This window comes from Empidonax traillii, unplaced genomic scaffold, assembly GCF_003031625.1.
Source record: "Empidonax traillii isolate 1590-97213 ecotype Southwest subspecies unplaced genomic scaffold, ASM303162v1 scaffold488:size1064334, whole genome shotgun sequence".
NCBI classification, from domain to species: domain Eukaryota; kingdom Metazoa; phylum Chordata; class Aves; order Passeriformes; family Tyrannidae; genus Empidonax; species Empidonax traillii.
The window spans coordinates 816,707-841,074 of NW_020955681.1; the positions used below are offsets into that span (position 1 = coordinate 816,707).

The following is a 24,368-nucleotide window of genomic DNA, read 5'->3' on the forward strand; positions in this document are numbered from 1 at the left end:
AATGAGAAAAGTCTGACCCATTAATTAGAGAATTAGCTTAGAGCTGGGAAAGATGAGTTCAGGTTTTGTCTGTGCTACAAATTTCCTGCAAGACACTTAGCTAAGTATTGACCAAAATTCAGCAAGACCTAAGGATCAGCAATTGTGACTGTACTTCCTCTGCTTTTGAAGCAGAATCATGTGTCCTTCATATTTCTGGTATCTTGGTTACCCACCTTAAATAATTGAGTAGTCAGAAATCCTCCCTCCCCTCATTAGCTGAAATGAATGCTGTATACTTCTCTGTCAGACGGTTCTTATGTAAGGATATTGATGGAGTGGCAGGGATGCACAAAGCAAAGTAATGCCTTGTGTTAGTTCAGATGAGTATTACAAAGATGCTGTCATGGTGACAAGTTCATGTTACCTCTTGGCGGTGTAAGTCTTCCTAATACGACCTTCTGAAAAAGCAAAGTTCATCAATCAAAATGTCACATGTTGCTAAATTTGCAGTTTAGAAATTGTCACTATAAATGTAAGTAGTAGCAATCATCACATAAAACTGTACTTCTTTGTCTCTCTCCAGACTTTGAAAATGGTTTCAAAAATGAGGCAGTAGGCTCTTCAAATTGCAGTTTCTAGGCAGCATCCCTGCTCCCGTGAACAGGCATGGCTGTTTATACTGCATGGGCTGGCCAACTGTGATTGATCACAGGCTGCTGCTGATGTTAGCATGCTAAAGAGAACAGTTATGTTAAAGCTAAAAATGCCAGGGCAGGCGTATATCACCAGTAAGAATTGGGGAAAAAAAACTTCTTGTGTTTTATTGGATATATAGCTCAGCCTGTCAGAATATCTAATCCCTAAATCATCCTGAAAATTGTTTGGGTTATAAAATCAAATTAAACATGCTCTGAAAGGTCATGGTCTCTTCACTGTGCTAGCAGCTGTGTGTATAAATCTCAATCCCAGATCAAGGGGAATACGCCACATAAGTAAAAATGCTTTTTAAGAGAAATCTGATGATGATAGAGCTGATCATTTTTGTAGCAAATGCTTAGAAAGTGTTGGAGAAATTGGACTAGAAGAGTCCAATTTTGCCAGATCATTACAGCTTCTCAATGTTGAATCCCTCCTTTTCTCCTACTCTAACATTTTATGAAGAAGGGGTTATCATGTCACTTGATTTTGATCAGTTTCTGGTACTAAATTTTAGTGGGCAAAAAAAATCTTAGCACACATAGGCACATTTTGCCTTTTTTTCACTCCATTTGAATGACTATGTATTGCTCTAACTGAAGTATTCCTCCTGAAGCCAAGGAAGACACAGAAGACTAATTTGAAAGCCAGCTGGAGTTCAGAGAAACAGTTCATTGATAAAATAGGGTTTGGGTCAGGGTTGAGTTAGGTCAGACCTATGCTTCTTATACAATAGAAATAAAGCTTTTATTAACAAGTCTACATATGAAAAAAGACTTTCATACACTGAGAAGAAGAGGCACAAAAGTACATTTGTACAGCAATACATTCATCAGTGTGCTGAAGAGTGGTGAGGAAAGGAATATATTTGATAAAAACTACAAAGATTCTTATACAATAAGTAGCTAAAGCAGAAGGTTCATGTTTTCTAATCAATCGAAGCTAGAAAGAAATTGTTTTAAAAGGAGATTTTAAAAGCGTAGTGGGAGGGCAAAGCTATGTGGAGATTCTTACAAGGTCAGCAGTCCTTTCTGTGTACAAATACCATCTATGATTCTGTAGTATGTGCTTATTAATGTTATTGCAAACAAAATTTAAAGAAAGAAGTGTGCTCCTAAAGTTTTCTTTCTTCTTTCACATACATTTTTGGGAAGGTGCAGAGGGAGTAGACACTGCCATTTCATGATCACCTTGCACATTTTGGTAGGAGGCTGCTCCCCTGTGGCCTGGGGCAGAGCAGTCCATGCTGCTCAGCAGCTCTCAGTAGTATTGTCCCCAGATAACCTTGTGGATGGATTTCTATTTCAAAATCATACAGAAGAATATTGCTGAAAATAGCATTTACTCTTGTTTTGCTCCCTTTCATGGCTTCTGGAGTGAAATTTGTCTGTCCTAATGTAATTTTTTTATATCAAAATTATCTTTGGCTAGGCTCCCTCTATAGTCAGTGGAGAGAAATAGGCACTTTTAGGGCATGATTCATTTCCTCGGAAGGTAGACATCTAAGTAGGTCAGATGAATCAGACTGTAGAATAGCACATTCCTTACTAGAGAAAATAAAGAAAACCTGGGGATCTGCTTAGACATTGATGCATGTGTTGCAGATATCTAAAGTTAAGTGAAATGAGCTTTATGTCTACAGGAACTAAGTCAGAGTTCAGAGTCAGAGGAAAATATCCTACTCTTCAGGAAGTACCTTTTTCTTCAGAGCTCCTGGTTTCACTGCACTGGGGTTCATGTTCTTTGTCATAGTCATGAGGTGATAAATTAAAAAAAAGTGTTACCCCCTCTTCTCCTACTTAGTACTTTAAGGTGTGCCCATTGAGTAGACTGAATCGTGTGAATAGGTAATTTGTATACATTTATCATCAGTTATTCCACTTGTTCCTCAGTGGAATAATTTTTTTACTACTCTCTGCTAATAATCTGCATGCACATGATCTCACCATGGTTTTGGTTAGTCCCTGTGAACAATTTCAGAACCAGATACTTTTTTCTCAATTTGAAACCTCTGCAAGTAGCAAGAGAAGTGAAGATATGCATTTAATTTAGGGTAGTAGACTAATTTAAATTGTTTCTCCATCATAATCATTACTTTTAGCTCCAAGAGTTTCACTAAATGCCTCAGTAGATAAGGTGGTTATTGCAAATATACCTAAAGTTTCCATAATAATATTTTTCAAGTGCTAACTAATGAGTTTTGCAAAAAAGGTCTCTATTGTGGTTGTTTTTACTTGCAGTATCAATCACAATAAAATGCCACATGCAAAAATGAGAAGCATTATTTATTATATATTTAAAATACAAAATCAACAAATAAAGACTCGCCTAAAACACCTGAACATCGATGCAGCTTTTTTGTATTCTTCTTCTATCCCATTGTTTGCAAAACTCCAGATCCCAGCAACCCTGCAAAACTTTTGTCAGATGCATACCCAGGAGTAGCACAGGGATAACAGCCTGGAGTAACCAGATTGCTACTGAGGCTAGCAGGTGCCAAAACATGCTGTTTCATGACCCAGTGTAAAGATGCCAAAAATAATCTCAAATGTACTTCAGTAAATAAATGCAAAACCCCCTGAGGCTTCAGAAATACAGTATGTAGAACTGTCTGAGATTAAGCAAAAAAGTTAGAAGACCAGTGTTCTAATTTCTACTCTGCAACAAATCATCTGTGTTCAGGTAGTGATGTATTTCATCCAAAATTGATATTTTGCCACTTAAATAGATGACATGGTTTTCAAAAGGAACTGGGAGCAGAACTACAATGGATTCCACAGATAAAAACATAAAATAAAGTCGAATCACATGCAAATGTTGACTAAGTACCTCTCTCTCATTTCCCCTCTCTTTCAGAGCCATAGTATTTAGCTGTCCTTTTTTATGGTAATTTCTAATGCTAAAACAGCAATAAAAATTGATTTGTAAGTTCAGGTGTTCTAAAATCACTTTATCTTCAAGTGCAAGTGCTGTAAAATCACTTTATGTAAAATCACTTTATGTAAAAATCCCTTTTTCACTTAGCAGGCTGCCCAGAGAAGTTGTGGATGCTCCATCTCTGAGAGTGTTCAGGGCCAGGTTGGTTGGGGGCCCTGACTTACCTGCTCTAGGGGGTGGCAGGGGAATTGGGACAAGGTGATCTCTAAGGTCCCTTCCAACCCAAGCCTTTCTGTGATTCTGTGACCTTACTATTAAAGGCAAAAGTAGACTCCTAGCTAAGGAACGTGTTTGTTTGATCAGCATGAAAATTACTGGCTATAGATCAAGTAAGATCCAAATGGCTGAGGTTCAGCAATTGCATTTAACTTTAAAAACTGCATTTAACACTGTGAAATTGTGAAAATCATTGAAATAGTTGGTACTATGTGTTTGGTGCATAAAATAAGATAAAGGCAATAAAATGCATGCCTGATACCAAAATATAGGTGCAGGGGTGAAAAGGAGCTAAAAAAACAGGTGAGAAATTTTATTTACATTTTAAATACTGTATTTAAATTTTAAATCCTTCTGCTACTGTAGCCCTTTGTGTATCTGCTGCTGATTGTATACTGTGTAGTATATCTAAAAGTACCTAAAAATAATGGATATTAATTGTCATAGAATAATAGAATATTCTGATTTGAAAGGGACCCACAGGGATCATCAAAGTCCAGTTCCCAGCCCTGCTCAGGACGGCCCCAAGAATCACACCATGTGCCTGAGGGCATTGTCCAAACAATTCTTAAATTCTGTTTGATGTGACCACTTCCCTGGGGAGCCTGTGCCAGTACCCAACCACCCTCTGGGTGAAGAACCTTTTGAGAGGAAACAGTGAGGTCTACCCCTGAGACAGAGAAATTATGATTGGTATAGTTTGACAATTATGACAGAGGAATGATGATTGCTGTAGTTTGTAGACATCCAAGTCTACATGTGTCCATGTAGTTACAATTTTCAGGATGAAAAAGTATTTTCAAGGTAACAAGCACTTTATCTTTTATGAATTATGAATGTAAAGCCAAGGAATCCAAAGTTTAAAAGGTAAGGTATAGTAAATGATGCAGAAGTGACAGGAACATAACCTTCTGAAGTTTATGAACATGTGGATACAGTGCCTTTTCTGAAGTACCCACTGAGCTGGCTCTATCTTCTTTATTTAAGAGATTAGAAAAGCAATATATACAGTCTGTCTATTCATCAGCAAGGCATATAACTGAGCCCTGATAAGCCGCCAGTGCAGAAACAAAAACAGAAAGCATCCTTTAAAACTGAAATTCAACTTAAATATGTAGCCGTGTATTACATATGTGATATCATATCTTTGAGTGCAACTTATACATCAGAATATGATCTCTGATTAAATATGTTGGTATAAGAGATGTAGTCACTCTTAAAGGACAGAATATTTCAAATGGAAGCCATTTAATTGATCAGATATACAGGTCTATCTACCCATATGTACACAAGTAGTCTGTGGTTTTCACAAAGTCACATCCATATGAAAAAGAGGAGGCGAAGGTTTTATTTGTTTTACTTTTGTATGTATTTGAACAGGGCTGATAAAAATAGCAGTTTTGGCTTCACATCTCTTGAACTTAATCTCGAATATAATATTTACTTGTGAGAATCAGTCATAAATTTCTCCTTGAACTCATGTACTTTGATTAATTCAAGTGGCAAAGGTAGACAGCTGGAACTACTGTGCTGTAACATAATACATAGAAAATGGTCTCTATACTTCAACCTGCTTCTTTTGCTGTTTATGATGTTAAAATAAATTTTTGGCTAAAATCCAAACTTTCTGCAGCAAATAGGAATAATTGGCAATGAAATGGCAATTTCAGTATTCCAGTTGTTATAACTCAATCCAATAGTCAAAAGTAAATTCTGTTTTTAAGTAGATGAATAAAATACAGATGGTTAATATATGTCCTTTAATCAGATCTCAGCAGGATCTTCAGTTATTTCTTATTATGTGTGGAAAATCTACATTACAGAGTCCAAACACACTAAAACTAATACGTGCCAGAATTAACTTTGTTAAGGCAAGTTAATTTAATCTTCCCCATGCATATGCATTGTGAAGACTTCTTTAATTACATGATCTCATATTGTTTTTTCTTACAAGATCTTTTCCTCACTCAGTTCACAGGATATATGATAGTCACTTAATGAGCAGCTGTTCCATATTTTGTTTTCTTGATATTTTTCAGTGTGTGGCCCTGTACCTTGTTTACTACAGAATATGTAAGCCCTGCTCTAGAGACATAGTTATTAATTATTATTAATTTCTTTTTGAGATTTTCCTAGACAATATGATTTTCAATTTATGGCTGGGGAACCACGGCCCAGAAGACTGTGTTGAAAAGTTGCCACTAATCTAGAGGACAATCCTGAGGTCCAAAAGCCTTGACTCATTACTGTCACATGGAACTTTTCCAACTTAAGTCTTCCCATCTCCAGCTATGTCTCTGAACATTCCTCACTTCTGCAAAATCAAATGCCTCATCTCAGTGAGTTACACAGAAAATGAAGAATATACTTCTAGTGACAACTGTAAAAAAGCTGGTTTGACTTACTACTTCATGTCAAGAAAAGACAGAATCCCGCTTTGTAGGCCAACATCCAATTACCTTGACCATTCTAGCTCATCTTGCAATGCTGTCACGTTTTTTTAGTGCGTTGCTTCAAAATTCTTCATCAAATGAACCTTCTTCAGAACACAGTTCTGATTCATCCTTACAGCAAGGCCATCTTGTGCACTGTGTGAGGCAGGTGTGTTCTGGGAACAATGGTTTATGAGTCATGCCATTAGTCTCTGTCATGATACCTGTTCAAAAAATGGGGGAAAATCTGGTTATATAGGTAACGTGGCACTTTCGACATCTTTATCCTTGATTTGGTCATGTTAAAGAAGTTATTTAAAAAAACTTATCTGTGTGAGAGACAGAGAGAGAGATATAGACAGAGAGAAAGAGTACACATCATTTTAAAAATAGAAACTCATAAGAGTATCTTAACCCCTATGTGAATTAGGAGATACTTGGAACCTTTAAATTCCCCACACCATATTTTACCACTCTTCTATTAAACTAGCTGCATAGAATAATATTCTCTGAAAACTGCTGCTGGAGGAGTAAGATTCAAGATACCTATTTTCATTACTATCAATCTCCACAGATATTTACTGATGGTACAGGAATCATGAGAAACTGAAATTTGGTTCCCAGAAGGCCCCAAAGGGGGTTTTAGTTATTACTGATCATTTGATCAATTCTCAGTGACCTTTCCTACCCCTACCCACTCTGTTATAACCCAGAGTGTATCCCAATCCTGTGTCTTTAGCAGGATAGTTCTATTTCTCACTGCTCCAGTGGCTTCTTGTCCCATGTTCTTTTTTTACTGCAAGCATATTCCAAGTACTTGTTCTTCACCTCCTGTCTTCTGTGCCTTTCTACAGTCCGTAGAAATGTCTTTATGTCTTCATCCCTCATTCCTCTATGATTGGATCATGGGCTTATGTGCCTCTTTCTCATTCCCACTTGCTCTCCAGCCAGAACTCCTTTGTCAAGCTCTGCTTTTAGTTTCTGTGCCTTCAACTATCTATTGCATCTCTCTTTGCACTCCTGTTCCAAATACTGCCATGAAATGTTGGCTCTTCCTCTGTCTTTCCTGTCTGCTGCTTAATTTTCCTTTGGACAGGAGGGAACTGATAGAACCCTATTCATGTAAATGTCATTGTAAATTTGAGAGCAAAGCCTCTGTTTGCTCTAGGACAACATTGCATGAGTTTCATTTCTTTGCTCAAAATTTGGACTTTAAATATAGGAGAGGGAGGTGATGCACCCATGACTGATACTCAGCACCTGATCTTATTCCAGGCTAACGTTTATGTTCCTGCTGGATACTTAGCACATCTGCTTGTACTTAGGCATTTTGGCTTTTTGTCTCCATGGCTGGTCACACTTTATCTCATCATGACTTGAATCCAGGCAGTTTCTGCTAGATGGAACTAGACTTTTGGGATGTTGCATAGATACAACCCCAGAATTCAGCACTGACATGAAACTTAATGGAGTTACAGATGCACCTCTTGACATGTCCCGGTAACAGTGGGCAGGTTAAATATCTTCACCACTCAACAGAATGTTAATGTAATGTAACAACTTGAACAGAACCTATGTAGAAAAATACTGCAATATCAATCTATGGAAATTATACAGTGTCAGATACTGTTCAGTGTACTTATTACACACTCACATAAGATTTGAATTTAGAAGGTATTGCTGGTTTATCTGGTGTCATATCTTGCTTAACACAGGCTGGATAATTTTATCTGCATACTGTTAAATCGTTCTTAGCTGAAGAAGGCCTACTCATTATTCAATCTTGAATTTAAAATATCAGATAGTGGTGGATTTACTTCTTTCCCGCATAAGTTGTAAAGCTTTGCATACCTTCTGAAATATTTCTAGAAATTGTAGCCAGCTTCAAGAGGGACTGAGATAATATCTTCTTGTGAAAGTGGTGTTCCATGTGAAATGAAACTATGTAGCACTGGAAATACTCACTTTGCATTGACTAATGATTTTACTTAATTTTCATGCTTTCAAAATACACAATTTCTTATAAACTTCACAATGCTGTCCTCTTCTTCCACAGCTTCTGGCTCTTTCACTCCATTGCACTTTGCTTTGTCATCTTGATGCCTTATTCTTTTCCTGGCAAGAAACTTGGAAGAGCACATGATCAATAAAAGAACTGGGAGGAAAAATGGCAAAGCAGCCTAAAGTTTATAATGGAGTCTGTGGGGAATATTCTAAATGATCGAAAGGATATTGGATGTGGGAGAAGACAATAATGGTGGTTAGATTTACTAGAATAAGTATGGGAGATTTGTCCTCAGTTCCCTGCCTTGCTCACATCTTCACTCTGTTGTCTCTCTGTGACACAGTTCCTTATCAATAAAATAGGAATAACACTGTCTCAGATATTAAAGTAATTGCTTTGCAGATACCATAGAAAGAGGGAAAAAAATTCATTATATTCAACCCAGTGTAGTAGTATGGCTTGTATGAGTCCTTAATATATGATTATGTCTCAAATGAGCAGTACAGCTGGTGGATTGGGAAGTTTTAAACCTAGGACAACCAAATTTTTGCAAACCTGCCTTTGTTTGCACAGTTCTAACCATTGCTTTATTCCCCCCCCCCCCAAGTGATACTCATGCTTTCGCGGTTTGTATTACTTTTTAGCTTCTCACAGCTACTCACTTCTGCTCATATTTCAACATGGCTCCTGTTCCTCCAGAATTCCCTCTACCTTTTTCTTTAAATTTGCCCATTACGAACAGCAACTTCCTTCTCCTTTGAACTGTGTGCCCCAAGTCACACAGTGAGTGTGGGCTGCACGAAGGTAGTGAGGTGTTGAGAGTGCATACACCAATGAGAAAATGAATGGAAATATAGTACAAATATATAACTACTCTATGGAGAAGAAAGTGTATAGATTTGTTTTCCCATCAGGAGTCTCTGAGTTGGATGAAGTAGCTCTTTGATCTGAAAGACATGTGTCTTAACTCAGGAAGAGTTATTTGTGGAGTTAGGAAGAGCTTAGTTGTAACAGAGGGGAACTGAGCTGAGCGCTGACCATGCCTGTACTCATTATGCTTATGATGTCGTTTGTCTTCATAGCTGGGGTAGCCCAAGGCAAATGAGAGCTCTGTTGATACTGCTGGTAATTACTGCTTTGTTGCTTAGGTTTGTTTATTTAGGGACATGTACCATAGCTGTCTATGCTGAGATGTTCTAAAACTATTTTCAAGTTATTTCTATGATGGGAAGACCTATCTGTTTTATGCAGAAAAATTATTCAAACAGCAAAATTCAACCACTGTGGAAGTGAGTTAAAGTCTCTTTTCTTTGCTGCAAGACCTGTATAAAATACCATGGCCAGATTCCAGCTCACACAGAGGATAATGATGCAGGTTTATGTGCTGTTGAAGTTCACTGATTTACCTATGGGGATTAGGGCCAAAAGTTTGTAAAGCCCAGATCAGCTACAGCCTTGACAACCACCACCACCTCACTCAGCTTTGAGAACATTGAGCAGTTCCCAGTTTACACTGGTCTTAAATATCGACTAACATGCCATGATGAATAGCTCAGACCACTTTGTAGAGCTAAGGGTCATGCTAGGTCACACTGGACAACAAGGAAAAAGCAACACTGATCCCTTCCTTCTCCAGGAACTTGGAATTTTGTAGATGCCAGCTGCTATGAGCTGGGGGTCAAGATGAATTATGAGAAAAATAAAAACCAAGACTAAACTTTTCTCTAAACAAAATAAACACAAGACATGCAAAACCGGTCTACTTCATATAGCGTTCAGAAGGATGGGATGAAGTTTCATGCTGGCTGTATTTCTTGACAAATCATGGCTTAAAATGTAGATGTGGACCAGGAATATGATCAGTGTAGAAGTGTCATGAGTTTTACTGGAGCTAGTAAATGCTGTCCTCCCACTAGATTAGTGCAAACCTGTGTGATAAATGCAGAGACAAGAAAAGGACCTTTTATGGTTCCTGGATTTCAGACATCACATGATAACATTCTTGAAATAGAGTCTAATTACTAGGGGAAAGGGATTTTACTGTATTCAAATAGAAATAATCTCTTACAGAGTCTTTTTTGTGCTGACAAACATGTTCTAGTTCATACTTTTGCATTTTTAATAAAAAACAGGGGAAATTTTCTGCTCATCTGGTCTTAATCTGGAAAGTGATGTTATTAAATTAAGAATGATGAGTCTGATTCACAGCCTTACTTATGTGAGTAATCCCTCAGTGACTACTCTATTTATCAGTGCCAAGGATATCTAAGATCAGAAAGCTCTTTCCTTTCATTTCCTAAAAACTGAAAGACAGGAATCTATTTCCAGTTCTCAGAGAAGCTTTAGGATGCTTGGGGCTTTGTCCATCATAACTGCAGTTTACACTCCCTAATGATGTGCAACATTCTTTCCTGTTTTGTTTCTGTTTGAGTGATGCATAATGGGAACTTGAGCACCAACCAAGCTAAAATTGGGGAAAGTGAAATGAAATACACATTGATACAAATAGAGTATTATTCTCAGTCAGAAGGCTTGTGTGCACAACCTGCCTGCCTTCTTTTCCATAACTGGCTGCCCAGGGAAGTGGTTGAGTCACCCTTTCTGGAGGTATTTAAAAGATGTGTAGATGAGGGATTTAGGGACACGGTTTAGTGGTGGACTTGGCAGTGCTGCGCTAATACTGGACTCGATGATCTTAAAGGTGTTTTCCAATCTAAATGATTCTATGCACTTAGGTAAACCTTTCAAAAGCAAGTATTCTTTTTTTTAGCATGGTTTGGTGAGAAGTTCCTTGTACAACTGGAATCGTGCACTGATTCTCGAGTTTTTAAAGACAGAAGATGTTAACATCAGAAAATCAGCCTAAATAAGCAACTTTGATTGTGTTTTTGATACAGAATGTGTAAGAGAGCATTTTACTATGCCTGTGCTTGCCAATTTGATTAAGGTCATGTGCCACTTAATTTTCAGGGGTTTATTTCTTAGAGACCTTCTTATTTTACAGGATACCTCTGAGAAATACATATTTTTGAATATTCAGTAGTAAAACTTGCTGTAAACTTTCAGCGAAACTCTACCAGTGGTTCCTAAAGATTATTAATGATGGCTTTATTTTTTTTTTTAATGGTTTGAAAGAACCTGACTTTTCAGTTACAAAAAGAACGCATTATATTCCAACCACATATGCACTGGGATGCACAAAGTTGCTTCCAATCACCATTTCTCCTACATTTACCTCATGTTAATAATTGGTGGGGAATATGCTAATTGTATGAGCAAAGAACGATAGTCCTGTGACTGCTGCGAGCAACTGGGAAAGATTAGAACTGGAAAAGATTAGAGTGACCCCTGAACTGCTCCTAACTGTGTGAAAGTTCTGCAGAAAAGAAGTTGTGATCTTTATTCTCTTCTTCTGCATAGTCAGGAATCTCTGATTTATGCTTTTAGCCATTTACATTGAAACTTCAGAACATGTATTTTGGTTGGCAGCACAGATAGGTAAGGTATAATTTATCAGCAGAAGTGCCTTTAGAAGTTAACATGTTGTCCTGCATCTGTTCTTTCCTTGGAAGAAGAATAGTGTTAGCTAACCTAGAAATATCATCATCATCATGGCTAGGCTTCACAGACAAAGATTTGAGAGGGGCTCTACCCACGCTTGCTGCAAGCGCGCTGATGGCTAAAAAGGCCAATGAGAGATAGACAAGTCTGGTTGCAGAAGGCGCAGCAGAAAGACTCCTCAGGTGATATCGACAAGACGCGATTCTTTCTGCGTTGTCTTTTCTCCTCTAACATTCTGTTATACCACACTTTTGGTACTGCTGTCATGCTTCCTTTCTCATAATCTTCCAGAATCCTGATAGTGTCTGTGATTTTGATCTACCCACATGAACCATTGTACATCTCTCTGATGTCAAATATTAAGTGTATCTAATCTTGATGAAAGATTTGCCCTATTTATCTCTTTTCCAGAGAGGCAAAAGACTCTGAAATTTTGGTGTGGTCATTAACATAAGAATGTTTTATGTTCATAAAAAATTCTGTAATACTTGGAAGATCAGAGACTTCCAGAAATATATTGCTTTCAGCTATGGTAAAAGGATTCTGACCTGTTCATATTTCTCTTACTTAATATTGACCATTAGAGCATGATTAGAGGGAATTTTGATAGGAAATGTAGCTATGAAACTGTTATTTATGTCTAGTTTTCCCCTCAGTTTCCTTTAGTTTTCAGTTTAGATCCACTTATCTTGATATCTTATCTTGAGGTCAGATTTCAAAGATGATTCACATTCTTTAAGACATGTACAGTATTGACTGGGATTTTGTAAAGGGCCAGACTTCTAAGCTGCTTATATAGGAAGTCTCACCTCCATTGCTGAGGCCTATGTATAAGAACTCCCGGAAATAACACTAGATACTTACTGCACTTTCAGATGTGAAATTGCCTTCTAAGGGCCCATATTATACATCAAACTACATTGAAATCCTGATAATTTCTTCATGTGCATCCAAACTGTTAAACTATGAAATGATTATTCCAGCTCTTCAGTGCAGCTACCCCTCTTCTGTCCTTCTTACACAGAATGACACAGGAATTCAGGTTGGAAAAGATCTCTGAAGGTCATCTAGTCCTCCCTCTTTCTCAAAGCAGAACCATCTTCAAAGGTAGATCCAGTTGCTTGGAGCTTTGTGCTGATTTCAGTGTCTTCAAGGACAGAGGTTCCAGGTTCCACAGACTCTTTCTGTACCCTGTCCCACCCTCATTGTGATTTTTTTGGTATTCTTTTTATACAACTAGCTAAATATGCTACTGCACTACTGGTCTTTGGGGCAGATGTAGATGCTTCTCATATTCTCTAATGCTTTTCCACAGTGATCCTTTTTTACCCTAATTCCTGACCTCTCTTACACTTGCTGTCATTTTCTCATGTTTTTCTCTTGACCATGTCTCTAGCTTCTTCCTTTTGTCATCCAAGAGTATATCAGTCTTTATTATTCCCAATCCTTAGAAACCATCCTGACTATTTAGCTGTCTGTTGCTTCCCACTGTTGCTCCAAGATGTGTTATTTGCATATTCACATTCCGTTTGTTCAAAGCATCTGATCTCTGGTGCTGTTGTAAACCCCTTCCAACTGGCTTCAGACCTTGTTAGCTGAAACCACTCTCACCAAATTACCTAATGATTCTCTCTTAGCTAGTTTCTCCTCTTCTCTCAGTGTCATTTTTGATCTCTTTAAATCTCATCAGAGTTTTTATCTTTGGCTCCATTCTTTGCTTGTTTTCCCTCTAATTCTTATTCATTAATTTAATTCATCGTTTGAAGCTTCCTGATCTGACTTCTGCTAAAATCCTACGGATTTTTAGTTTTGATCCATGTCTTCTCTCCTTTTACACATCACCTCTACAGTCCTGTCCACAAATAAATGCAATGGACGTCTGTGCTGCTGACACAGATTTATATCTGTACTCCAGATATTATAATAACAGCTCAAGACAGGCATGATTAAAAAAGGGCTTCCCTATTAGTCCCTCCTTACTGCTTGTTTTCTCAGTCTCCATCTTTTCTGCCAGGCCACTAATACAGATGTTGCTTTTGACTCAGGCCTCTCAGATTCTCCTATCAGGGTTATGTATAAGTGTTTCAGATTTCTTTCTTCCTAACATACCTAAGCTATGATTCTTAATCTGCTAATAGTAAATCTGCTGAAGTTCTCTTACAGTGTATCTACACTGTGTATTATGGTATACATTCTAAGTACCTGGCATAATGTCCATGTAGTTTTTATCTAGAAACCTTTGGCAGTATAACAATAAAAAATAATTACATATGCAACTAACATATAAGAGTGGGTAAATTGTAGTTTTAAGTATATTTGAATATGGGGCAGTTTATATAAGAGATTGAGTTAAAAGGTGATGAAGTAGACAAACCCATCTCAGAAAATCCATTTCATAAGCCTTAACTTTCACCATCGAGTTTTATTTTTTAATTTCATCCTTGCCTTTCTGCTGCACTCAGCATGTAAAAATGTGTGTTAGTTTATCCACCACTTCTGTTATCTCTGAATTTAGATTGGTGTTACTGTACATACAAGGGAAAGTAGGGACAGATCCTTTGCTTTGGGTTTTTGCATTTTAACAGATACAGAATGTTTAGTCTAAGCATAAAGTAGTCTGTTGAAACTGCAGCACTTGGAACAGTGGTATACTGGAAAACCTTCCTTCGGTGTGGCATGGCTGGGGCACAGGATTATAGTTAAGCATAAATGCAATCCATACAGTTGATTTTGTCCTTCTGTACTTTCTCATAAACATAATGCCTGTCTTTTTGAAGAAAGAGTCATCTCTTTTCCTGTGCTCATAGTTCATACTGATTGCAGTCAAGGTCTGCTGGTGCTATTGCAATATAAATCACTGTTCGGTAGTAAATGTAAATGCCCTTAAGCTTATGGTATTTACTGCTTGCAGAGAAGATAGACTGTTAAGGTGCTATTCCCAGGGCTTACCCCCCCCTCTTTTTTTGAAGCCCAAAGAGTCACCCTAAAAAATAGCACGAGGAAGTGTTGTGATTTGACTGCGAGTCCACAGGATGCTGGTAACAATCATTGCATTCATTTCACATGGGCCACTGAACAGCTCTCAGACCTCAACAGCTTCTAACTGTTACTTCAGCTGGGATGGATTTGAACCAGTAACGTAAAGGTGAACAGCCCTGTGGACCATTATCTGTCCCTAGTCACACAGACCTCTTTTGCCTGTCGTCTTAAATTTGTGCTTCATCAATGAATGTGATTCTAGCACAAAGCATCCAGAACTTTTGATATGGACTACACAGACATTGTAAAGCACCTGGGGACACAAAAGGAGTTTCTCTTAATAATTCAGGATGACTTTAATGCAGCACATAAACTAGATTTTTTTCTACATTTAGTGCTTAAAAGTCCTGTTAGTTTCCCCCCTTATTCTCCTACATCTTACTGTACTTTCCAATAATATTTTTGTGCTGATGTGAAATTTTATGAGATCGTCTGTAGAATTTTTACTTTTAATTTAACTATTATTTTTCCTAACAAAGAATATTAAGGTAAAAAACAATGGCAAGAAAAATTAAATTATATCCTCTGTGCTTTATTCATTCACATTATCTCTGTTTGTGTGTGCTTGTTTGTGCATGTCCACATCCTTATTATCTTTTTCTGGAATAAATTTCTGGGGTGTATTGCAAACTCTATACAGCAGTCCTGAAAGGAAGGACCAGCCTAGCTGTACTTTTAAGTAAAAATGTAGGACGACATACATTCTCAATACGTAATTACTGTAATAATTTCGTAACCACACTGGTACTGTAATGCTGTAACTGTCGTAAAACCCAAGTGGCTTCTTTTGAAATCTGCATATTATGCTCTAAATGCTTATTTAATAGAAATTATGGAAGAACAGTTATTTGTATCTTTCAAAGCCACAGAGAGTAGTTACTATTCCAAATCTCTGTATCAAAGGAGACCCCAACACAATCAACCAACCAACCAACCAACCAAAAAAACACTGCCAATAAAAAAAAAAAATCAAAACTATAAGTAGTATTTCTAGGGAGGTTTCAAGCTTACAGATCAATATCTATTCCTGTTACTTGGGAGGGTGTATTCTTTACACATTTAGGAGCACATTTAAGGGTTTAATTCAATTAGAGGATAGTTTGTAGCTCTGCAGCATGGAAAGCCATGTAAAACCCTGGAAGCTGTGAAAATTGGCTCCACACCCAGTTAGCTCATGCCGCAAAGAATTAGCTGAAATGAGAAGGCAATTAGGAGCACAACTTTTATGCAGCACTAAGCTGTAGGCACTGAGTTAGCCATCCAGGAGTTGTGCAGGCTATACAAATGAATTCTTTGGCTACGGGCACAGGCATAAAAGGAAACGTTGTAAATCTGTCTGCTGTTCCCACCTTACTGCTTACCTGTAATGGGGCAAAAACCAGTCTGTTTTTGGAAGGGAGCTGTCTGTAGCTCTCCATAAGTATAAGAAGACCGACCTGGTGGTTATGAGTCATTAGACTGTGGTCACCTATTAGCTGATTTTTAGCAAATACCCTCAGAGCAGTATTCACATATTGGATTCTAGGGCAGATCTGTCACTGTCAGCATTTTTTTTCTTTTAACATTGCACTTCTGCATAGTACTTAGATGGTGAATCCATCTTCCACATCAAGCTCAAATACCAGCCTGCATGGTGAAGCTCACTCTTTTTGCTGTCCAGACTGACTGGATGTCAGCCAGGTCTGGCCCACCTCTCTCTTAGGGCTTTGTTAGCACAATCTTCTGCCTGAGCCAATTAAACCCTGACCAAATCTGCTTTGTGTTTTGCCGGGTTGGAGCATGGGCAAAAGAGCTAGGGTCTGTTACAGTCCTGGATGTGCACAGACAAGCCCAAAAGGAGGGCTTTGTGGCCAGACAAATTATTTTTGTAAAAAGAGGTTGGCAGCTCTTATTCTATAGATCCAAAATTGCATGAGCTCCCACAGCTTCTATTTTATTGACAGGGGTTTCTGTTTTCCACCTCATTGTGCAGGGTCATGCTGAGCGCCTCACTCTACAGATTAGTGCCCTCTTTAGTCCCTGTGTTAGGAGATGTTCAGCTGGGGAGGCTCTTTAACTACTGCAGAGAGAGCAGGATGTGCCCCTGGATGTTTATAACACTCTTTTGAATTCCTCAGACAAAATGTAGAGTACACGTACAAAGTGTTGTTATTTCAGGGTTTTTCAGAGCAAATATTGAGTACCTGCAGGAAAATGAATTTAAGCTGCAATCGTGTCATTGGTTTCTGTCTCAAAACAATCAGGGTGCAGGATCTGATCCATAAGCAGAATATATATTTAAACAGGGAGTTTAAAATCAGTTTTTTAAGAGGTCTGAAAATGTGTTTTTTCACTCCCTGATCTGAATTTGGCAACAGCATAATCCCTGGGGGCTGCCATTTCAGTGATAGTTCCAACAGAAGACTTGGCCTAATGACCTGTATCAAAGCAAGCAGAACAGCGCTGCAGCCAGACACACAAAAAGCTGCTGCCACCAGGAGACACTGAGAACTGGGGATGGTTTCTAGAGCCACTGAGAACTGGGGATGGTTTCTAGAGCCACTCAGATGTGGGATTTGCCATCAGCTCTGAGTTTATTCTGAGCGGGGGGGTTGTGTAAGAAGCAACACAAAAAGCACAGTAAAAGTTCTTGAACTTGTGGAGAAATGTGAAAAATCTAGTGCTGCAGCTTTGATTTCCTTGATCTATCTTTTGATTTTCAGATTCCATATTAAAACATGTTAGTTGTAGGTAATTTAAAAATAAATAATTATCAAAGACTTAGCCTTTGATTGTTAAAAAATAAAGTGAGTTTCATTTCTAAAGTAGTGAGGTCAATATTTTGAGTGTTCAACCATCCAGATTTTTTGCACTCTAGGCTCTAAGGCATTTTGGATTTTCCTCTTAAAGTGCTCCCCTGGATGACCAATGCAATATATTTCTCGTAGCTGGATGCCATAGAGGAGAAAAGCAAATTCCTGTTATTTATACTAGTTTTGAATTAGATCAGACATCGGAGAGGTCACTTAGGGAATTCCCTGAGCATGGCAGTCAGTCTGAGTTACACATCTGTTGTGCTAACCTGAAGTACATTTACTTTTCACTTAATGTGTTGCACATAGTTCATAAATTCTGGTATGTCACCAGTTCTCTTTCTAATGGCATTGATTATTCTCTTGTGATCACAGCAGTGGTGAAGAGCAGGTTAATTTTTTGTTAAAATATGTAATTTCTATTGTTAGATGTCTTGTTATTTTTATAGAGCATTTGCCCTACCTGTGTTTTACAGTGTTTTCACAAGGAGCAGAAACATTTTTAGCTTTGTAGTTTCCTAAATATCATTGTTTTAGTACAATACTTTGTTTTGTACAACACAAATCTGCCATATAGCAGTTATGATTTTATTCCAAAATACTAAGAAGAATTGGTACATGACATTTAATCACTTCAAACAGAAGTTTTTCAGTACTTTTCCTCATACTTTGGTAGCTTGTCAGGTGTTTGTCTACAAAAGTTAATACTTTTTCATTTTTTAGATGTTACTTTCTTCATTTGAAGACCACCTCAAAAACTAAAGGTAGCTGGTTATACATGAAGAAACTGTACCAAAATTGCAGAAAAATGTGTTATTTCCATTTTTTTATCAGTAGTTTGAGAACAGCTTGCAATCTGCAGGGCTGTAAGATGTGATCTGGATTAGGTGACTGGATCACACTGTGTTCTTCATGAAAAGGACTACTGCTACGTTTTACCCCACTTCCCTCCCAGCAATGTCTATAGGACAAAATCCCAGCCTTTCATCTGTCCATGTGATGTGACATTCCGGATATAGTGCTGCTGCATGGCTTGTGCTCACAGATCACTTCTATGTATTCAAAAATAAAATTAGGAATTAGATTTTCATGTTGTGGTCTAAAGGAAGAGATTCATCCAGCAGGCCGAGCAGCATGTCATTTAACATTGAGCAGCTTATTCTTAGTATTGTATTTCATTTTTCTTTCTTAAAGATTATGAACTTCAGCCCCTTCCTTCACTATGGTTAAAAGTAGTAGAAATTGGTTAGTTGTCAGTTTGTTTCTGCATTCTCATGTCTTCCCTGGTCCTAAAATCCCTCCATCAGATCCATAGTATGGATTTCAGATAAGCAGCCTAAATGGTATACTGGCTGTAATGTGTCAGAGGGTATTCCCAGGATTCCTTCCCACCGCAATGTTTGCCACTGGACCTAAACCTTTAGTACAAAGGCTAATGCATCTTCATACTGGACATGTAGTTATAGGGGGGCCGTTTGATAACTGTTCCAGAGTCCAAGTATCTTAGTTGAAAACCCTTTAATTGCTTTCTGCCTAGATTTCTCCACTCCTCTTTTATATACATTAATATATACATTTATATACACTCCTCTTTTATATAGATTAATGGCAGTAGACTAACAAAGGGAAGGGGGAATCACCAACTGGGCTTGTTTTCCTGTTTCATTGTTAAGTTACTTGCAATTTAAAAAAACGTAAGGCTGTGAAGTAGGTCTGTCTACTGAGACTACTATGAAGGAAATCAAAGTACCTTTCTTAATGCTGGTGACTTAAAATACTACCTGCAGGAACTCGGGATATTGGAGTTATTGAATGCAATTTCCCTTTTTCTATGCATAAGCGGTTTGCTTAGAGTCTAATACTCTTATGAAAAAATTGTATTTTACTATATGCAGTGATCCAAGTACAGGAGGAATAAAAACAGAAAAGAAGATTTAATGACTCATATTGGAAGATGGAAATGGTACAGAATAAATAAAGCACTACCTTTAACATGTGCCAGACACAGGGGTGGGCTTTGCTGGTTCATTGGTCATTTGTGAAACTTCATTTTGACTTTGCAAAACAACCCAAACTTGTAGGAGTCATTATAAATGGCCAGATTAATGTGTCAGCCACTCTGGCAGCCACTCTTGGACACCAGTTATCTTCAGGAATAATGCATTTACATGCCTTAAAAAAGGCTGTATTTGTTTTAGTAAAACAAAATCTCTTCTTCACACTTTTGTCGTGTGATAGTTTTGCATTCTTTAAGAATAACAGAGACAGCTGTGATAGTTAATATTACTTGACATAATATTTTTCATTCTCGTGTTAACCTGTAGTCCCTTTTACCTGTTAAAATCACTTTTTCTCAATGCAGTAACCTGCAGGGGTTAACTGGAGGAGTTAAGCCTGGTATGTTTTACATGCAAAATGGAAGGCAGGGAGTGTCACTGCAGGATGTCCCCTCTGCCCTGGCAGTGCCTGTGCCCAGCAGCCTGCCCATGAGGCCATTTTACCATGGGCATGCTGGGACCCAGGTGGTGCTCCCAAAACCAATACCCTCCCTAAACTGGTCATGGGGAGGGCTGAGACAAGACAGAGACTGCTGGCAGTAGAAGCAGCTGCAAAGCAGCCAAAGCAGTGACCTTCATGTAACTATTGCTGAGCGTTCACTGCCTGGAGCTTAACGACCCTTGTGCCCATTCCTTCCTTCCCTCCTGCACAGACTCTTTGCACCAGCTTTGCTCCATGCCTGCGCTTACTTTTTTTGTCTCTTCCTCGGTCTTCCTTTCATCTCTTTCAGTGCCCAATTTTTTTACCCTTTTTCCTGTTTAGTTCATCGGTCTGTGCCCAGCCATCCATAAATGGACCCAGATGGTGATTGCTCTTAGTGCTCACCCCCTCAGCTGCCTTTTGTCTGCTCTCCCTCTCCAAACTCTCAACTTTCCTGGCAAGTGGTGTGTGATGCTCTCCGCTCACGCAGTGTGTGCACAATAATGCCACCATCCGGACTGCTCCACTGGTCTATGCTAATTAGTAAGACAATTAAGGGTGTATTATTTTCACAGTTTCTATTAATTCATTGTAAAACTATTTCAATATTATGGAGTATACTCTTGCCCTTGAAATGAGTGTGAAGATATACAAATGTTTTTTAATTTACTGCCATTGTTCACTACTTTCAATAATGTCCCAGTCACAGTCTGTCATTTCCATCTCCTCTCTGAATGAATGCATCTATTACTCCCACAATCTAATAGGAATATTAACAGGCTTCTCATAATATATTGCCCTTTATGGGGCTATACATTTCTTTACTGTACTCTTTTTGAGATGAGGAGGGCAAAATTAAGCAGTGTTCAAGTATGCAATCTAGATCAATTAGCATTGCATATTTGCAGTCTATTTTTAATGTTGCTCAATATCCTGTTTGAATTTTTCTTAGCTTTACTGTGCAGAGGGTAGATGTTTCTCTGAGAATATATCATTCACATGATTTCCACTTAATCTGGGGCAGGATGAATATTTGAGCCAATAACTCCAAAAATATGAAAGGAATTGGTGAAATACACCTGGGTTCTGGGAAGCAGCACAAGAAACAGGGGAGAATTCTAAAAAGGTCTAAAGAATTCTGAGCAGATTCTTCCCTGCAAGTGGGAATACACAAGTTGGCTTTAGAAAGTAAGCAAACACTGTAAAATATGTAGAGAAGCATCTGTGTTTCTAAAGAAAGGGAATACTGGGATAGATGCTGAAAAAAAATGACAGAATTGAGAGAAATCAGAAAAGACAGGTGCGTTTGGCCTACTAGCCTTTTCTTCTTACTAGAATGTCTAATGTTCTTATGTTTGTAACTTCTGGAATTCCCACTGTCACAACCACCCCCGTTCCAGGAAAGCTGGTCATCCCAATGGACATCCCTTTAATGGACACTGTACCGGGGGGTGACAGAGAGTGCTGCAGCCAGCAAGCAGCCCCTTGTTCCCTTTGCTCCTAAGACTGTAGGCCTGACTTCTGTAGTACACCTGATTTCAGAGCTGTAACGTTGCCAATGTCAACATGGTTGTCACAGTGGCCTTTAAAATCTGTGACCAAGAAACTAAATGGAAGAGAAAACAAGAACGAATTTCCAGGGAAATGTTAGAGTGAATGTTTTCTGGGTCTGAAGCTTATATTAAATATATTCACTGCCTAGCCTTTTCCATGCTGTATATTTGTCATCATTACTAAAGAAACAGTCTATGTGAGGCAGAAGTAAATCTGAAAAATATTTCTTTTATCCAGTGTGCCAAACCTTCCTTTTTCCCCTTAATTCCATTTCACCTGACAGCCCTTTAAAGGCATTTTTCCAATGTATGTATCTTTCCTGAATTTCTTATTTTCTCAGATTTTTTTAGTAGTTTAATACCTTTTTATTTGGTTTTATACCCATGAACAAATGAATATTGCTGTAATTGCCATGTGATTTGCTTTCTCTTGGTTTCAGTTGAATGCATTTGTCATTCCTCCTCTAACCTGTAAATGGTGAGTTCTTTGGAGCAGGTATTTTTTCACTGAATATATGCCATGCTTAAGACTTATAGAAATCCATAGCATTATATATGCTTAGAGCAGTAGGATTCTCATCCCCAGTAAAATTCATAGGAGTCGCAAGAACAGCAGCAATATAATAAATAAAACTTAGGAATGGTAGTGTTCATTTCTCTTTTTCCTGTTCATGAAATACAGATGTGAAATCTGGCAAACTTTTTCAGAGAATTCTGTCTTCTGCACTAAGTGGCTTCTGGCTTCCTAGAGCAGGTCTTCACACAGTTGAAGAAGTGAGAACATGTATAACATGTGTTGATTTTAGATTTAATTATGTATTATTCTGTATTATTTATTCATCCTTAGTGTGAGATATGATTGCCAGGAAGCAGTGCTTTCATTTGTTTGTAACCCAAACATCTGGAGCAAGGCTCACCTTTAGTGACGAGGGAGTCAGGGAGCCCTTGCTGGACATACAGAAAACCATGGAGCCTGGTGGGAGGCACCCATGAGTGCTCAGGGAGCTGGCTGATGTCATTTTGGAGCCACTCTCGATGACTGGGTCACAGTGATTGGAATAGGTTCCTGAAGACTGGAAGAAAGCCAGCGTCAGTCCTATCTGCAAGAAGGGCAAAAAGGAAGATCCAGGCAACTGCAGTTCCTCCAGTTTTTAGTGTCTTATTGGTTTGTCTTTGTTGCTTGTCTTTGCTTGCTGCTCTGAGCACTTGCAGTAGCTGGGTAAGGTAAAATTTTGCATTAACTGCATTCCTGATGGAAAACTGAGGCACAAAAGAGTAAGATTCGCTACTTTTGGCTCATTAGTTTATAAACACAGATTTTTCACAGCACTTAGTGTTATGTGAAGCTGGTTATGTCTAAAACATTATTTCTGTTGCCATTAGTAGGAGTGTCTGACCCTGTTGTTTCTGCCAGTCCAGTTGTGTGCTGCCAGGCTTGGAGCCAGAGGTGAGGAACACAGCTGGCATCACCTACTCAGTGTCTGGTTGGAATGACCTGATTGTCATGACACGAGTGCTCTGTGGCAGAGGCAGAGACAGCTGCAGAGTCTTCAGGCAGGGTTTGGCTGCCTTAACCTTTCTGTTGTGCCTCATTCTGCTCTAGTTCTGATATACCTAGAGGACGATAACCCACTGTTGCTTCATATGCTTGCATGGTAGTAATTAGTGCAGTGGAACAAATGAATCCAGCTTGGCAGATAACCAGTCTTGGCAATGTGAAGCCATATGATCAAATTCTAGGGATTTTTGTTTGCTCAGAAAACCAGAAAATATTTAACTACAAAAAAAAAAAAAAAAAAAAAAAAAAAAAAAAAAAAAAAAAAAAAAAAAAAAAAAAAAAAAAAAAAAAAAAAAAAAAACCCAAAAAAACAAACAAACCTTTAGAGGAATGATCTTAGGTCTTTTATTTTCCAGTCTTTGTGGATTTGAATTTTTAAACTTAGTGACAACTTAGTTTTTTGCATTCTGGTCATGGAAAAATCAAATCTAGTTCTTAAGAAAGTAACAACTGTAATCCAGAAATCTCCATTCTTTAGAAACTTTAACTGTATTTTTTCTTTTCATATTCTTTGTAAACCTTAAAATAGTAGATTAGTACTTACTACATTAGTACATTATATATATATAATATATATATAGTATATATATACTATACTTACATAGTACAATAAAATGTAAGTGTGCCAGTGTTGTCCCTGTTCCTTAATTTATAATTCTTCTTCAAGCAAATGTGAGTCTCATCTACAATAATGTTTAATTTAGTGATAAATTATGACATATGGAGAAGGTCTCAAAATGGCATACCAAAGCCAACATGAAATCACTAATTGCTTTCCGCTTCCACTGGAAACTTACTTATTTATATCGAAGAAAGATCAGACCTTGTTCAACTTCAGACCTTTTTTTCCTGAGATGAGAAAGCTTTACCTTGTTTAAATTATCAACTACTCACAACTTGGTCTTATATTATTATGCCATCCAAATTTTTCAGAGGTTTATATGTTGGTCATATTAGTGACCAGAGTAAAAAAATTGCACAGAATTATAATGCAAATTGTTTCCAGAGTGTTTCAGCTCCTGTTTGTTGAAGCAACACACTTCAAGGAGTGCTATATCTGTATGTATATATAAATCTCAGAAAGTGGGGAAAATTGTTTAGTTTGAATTGGTATTTTTT

At 37.9% G+C, this 24,368-nt stretch overlaps 1 protein-coding gene across 3 annotated transcripts in view; it reads left to right on the forward strand.

Annotated features, from left to right (window-relative positions):
* MYT1L (myelin transcription factor 1 like) overlaps positions 1-24,368 on the forward strand; it is a 301,410-nt gene that overhangs the window by 92,133 nt on the left and 184,909 nt on the right. The gene's annotated exons all lie outside the window — the stretch shown is intronic.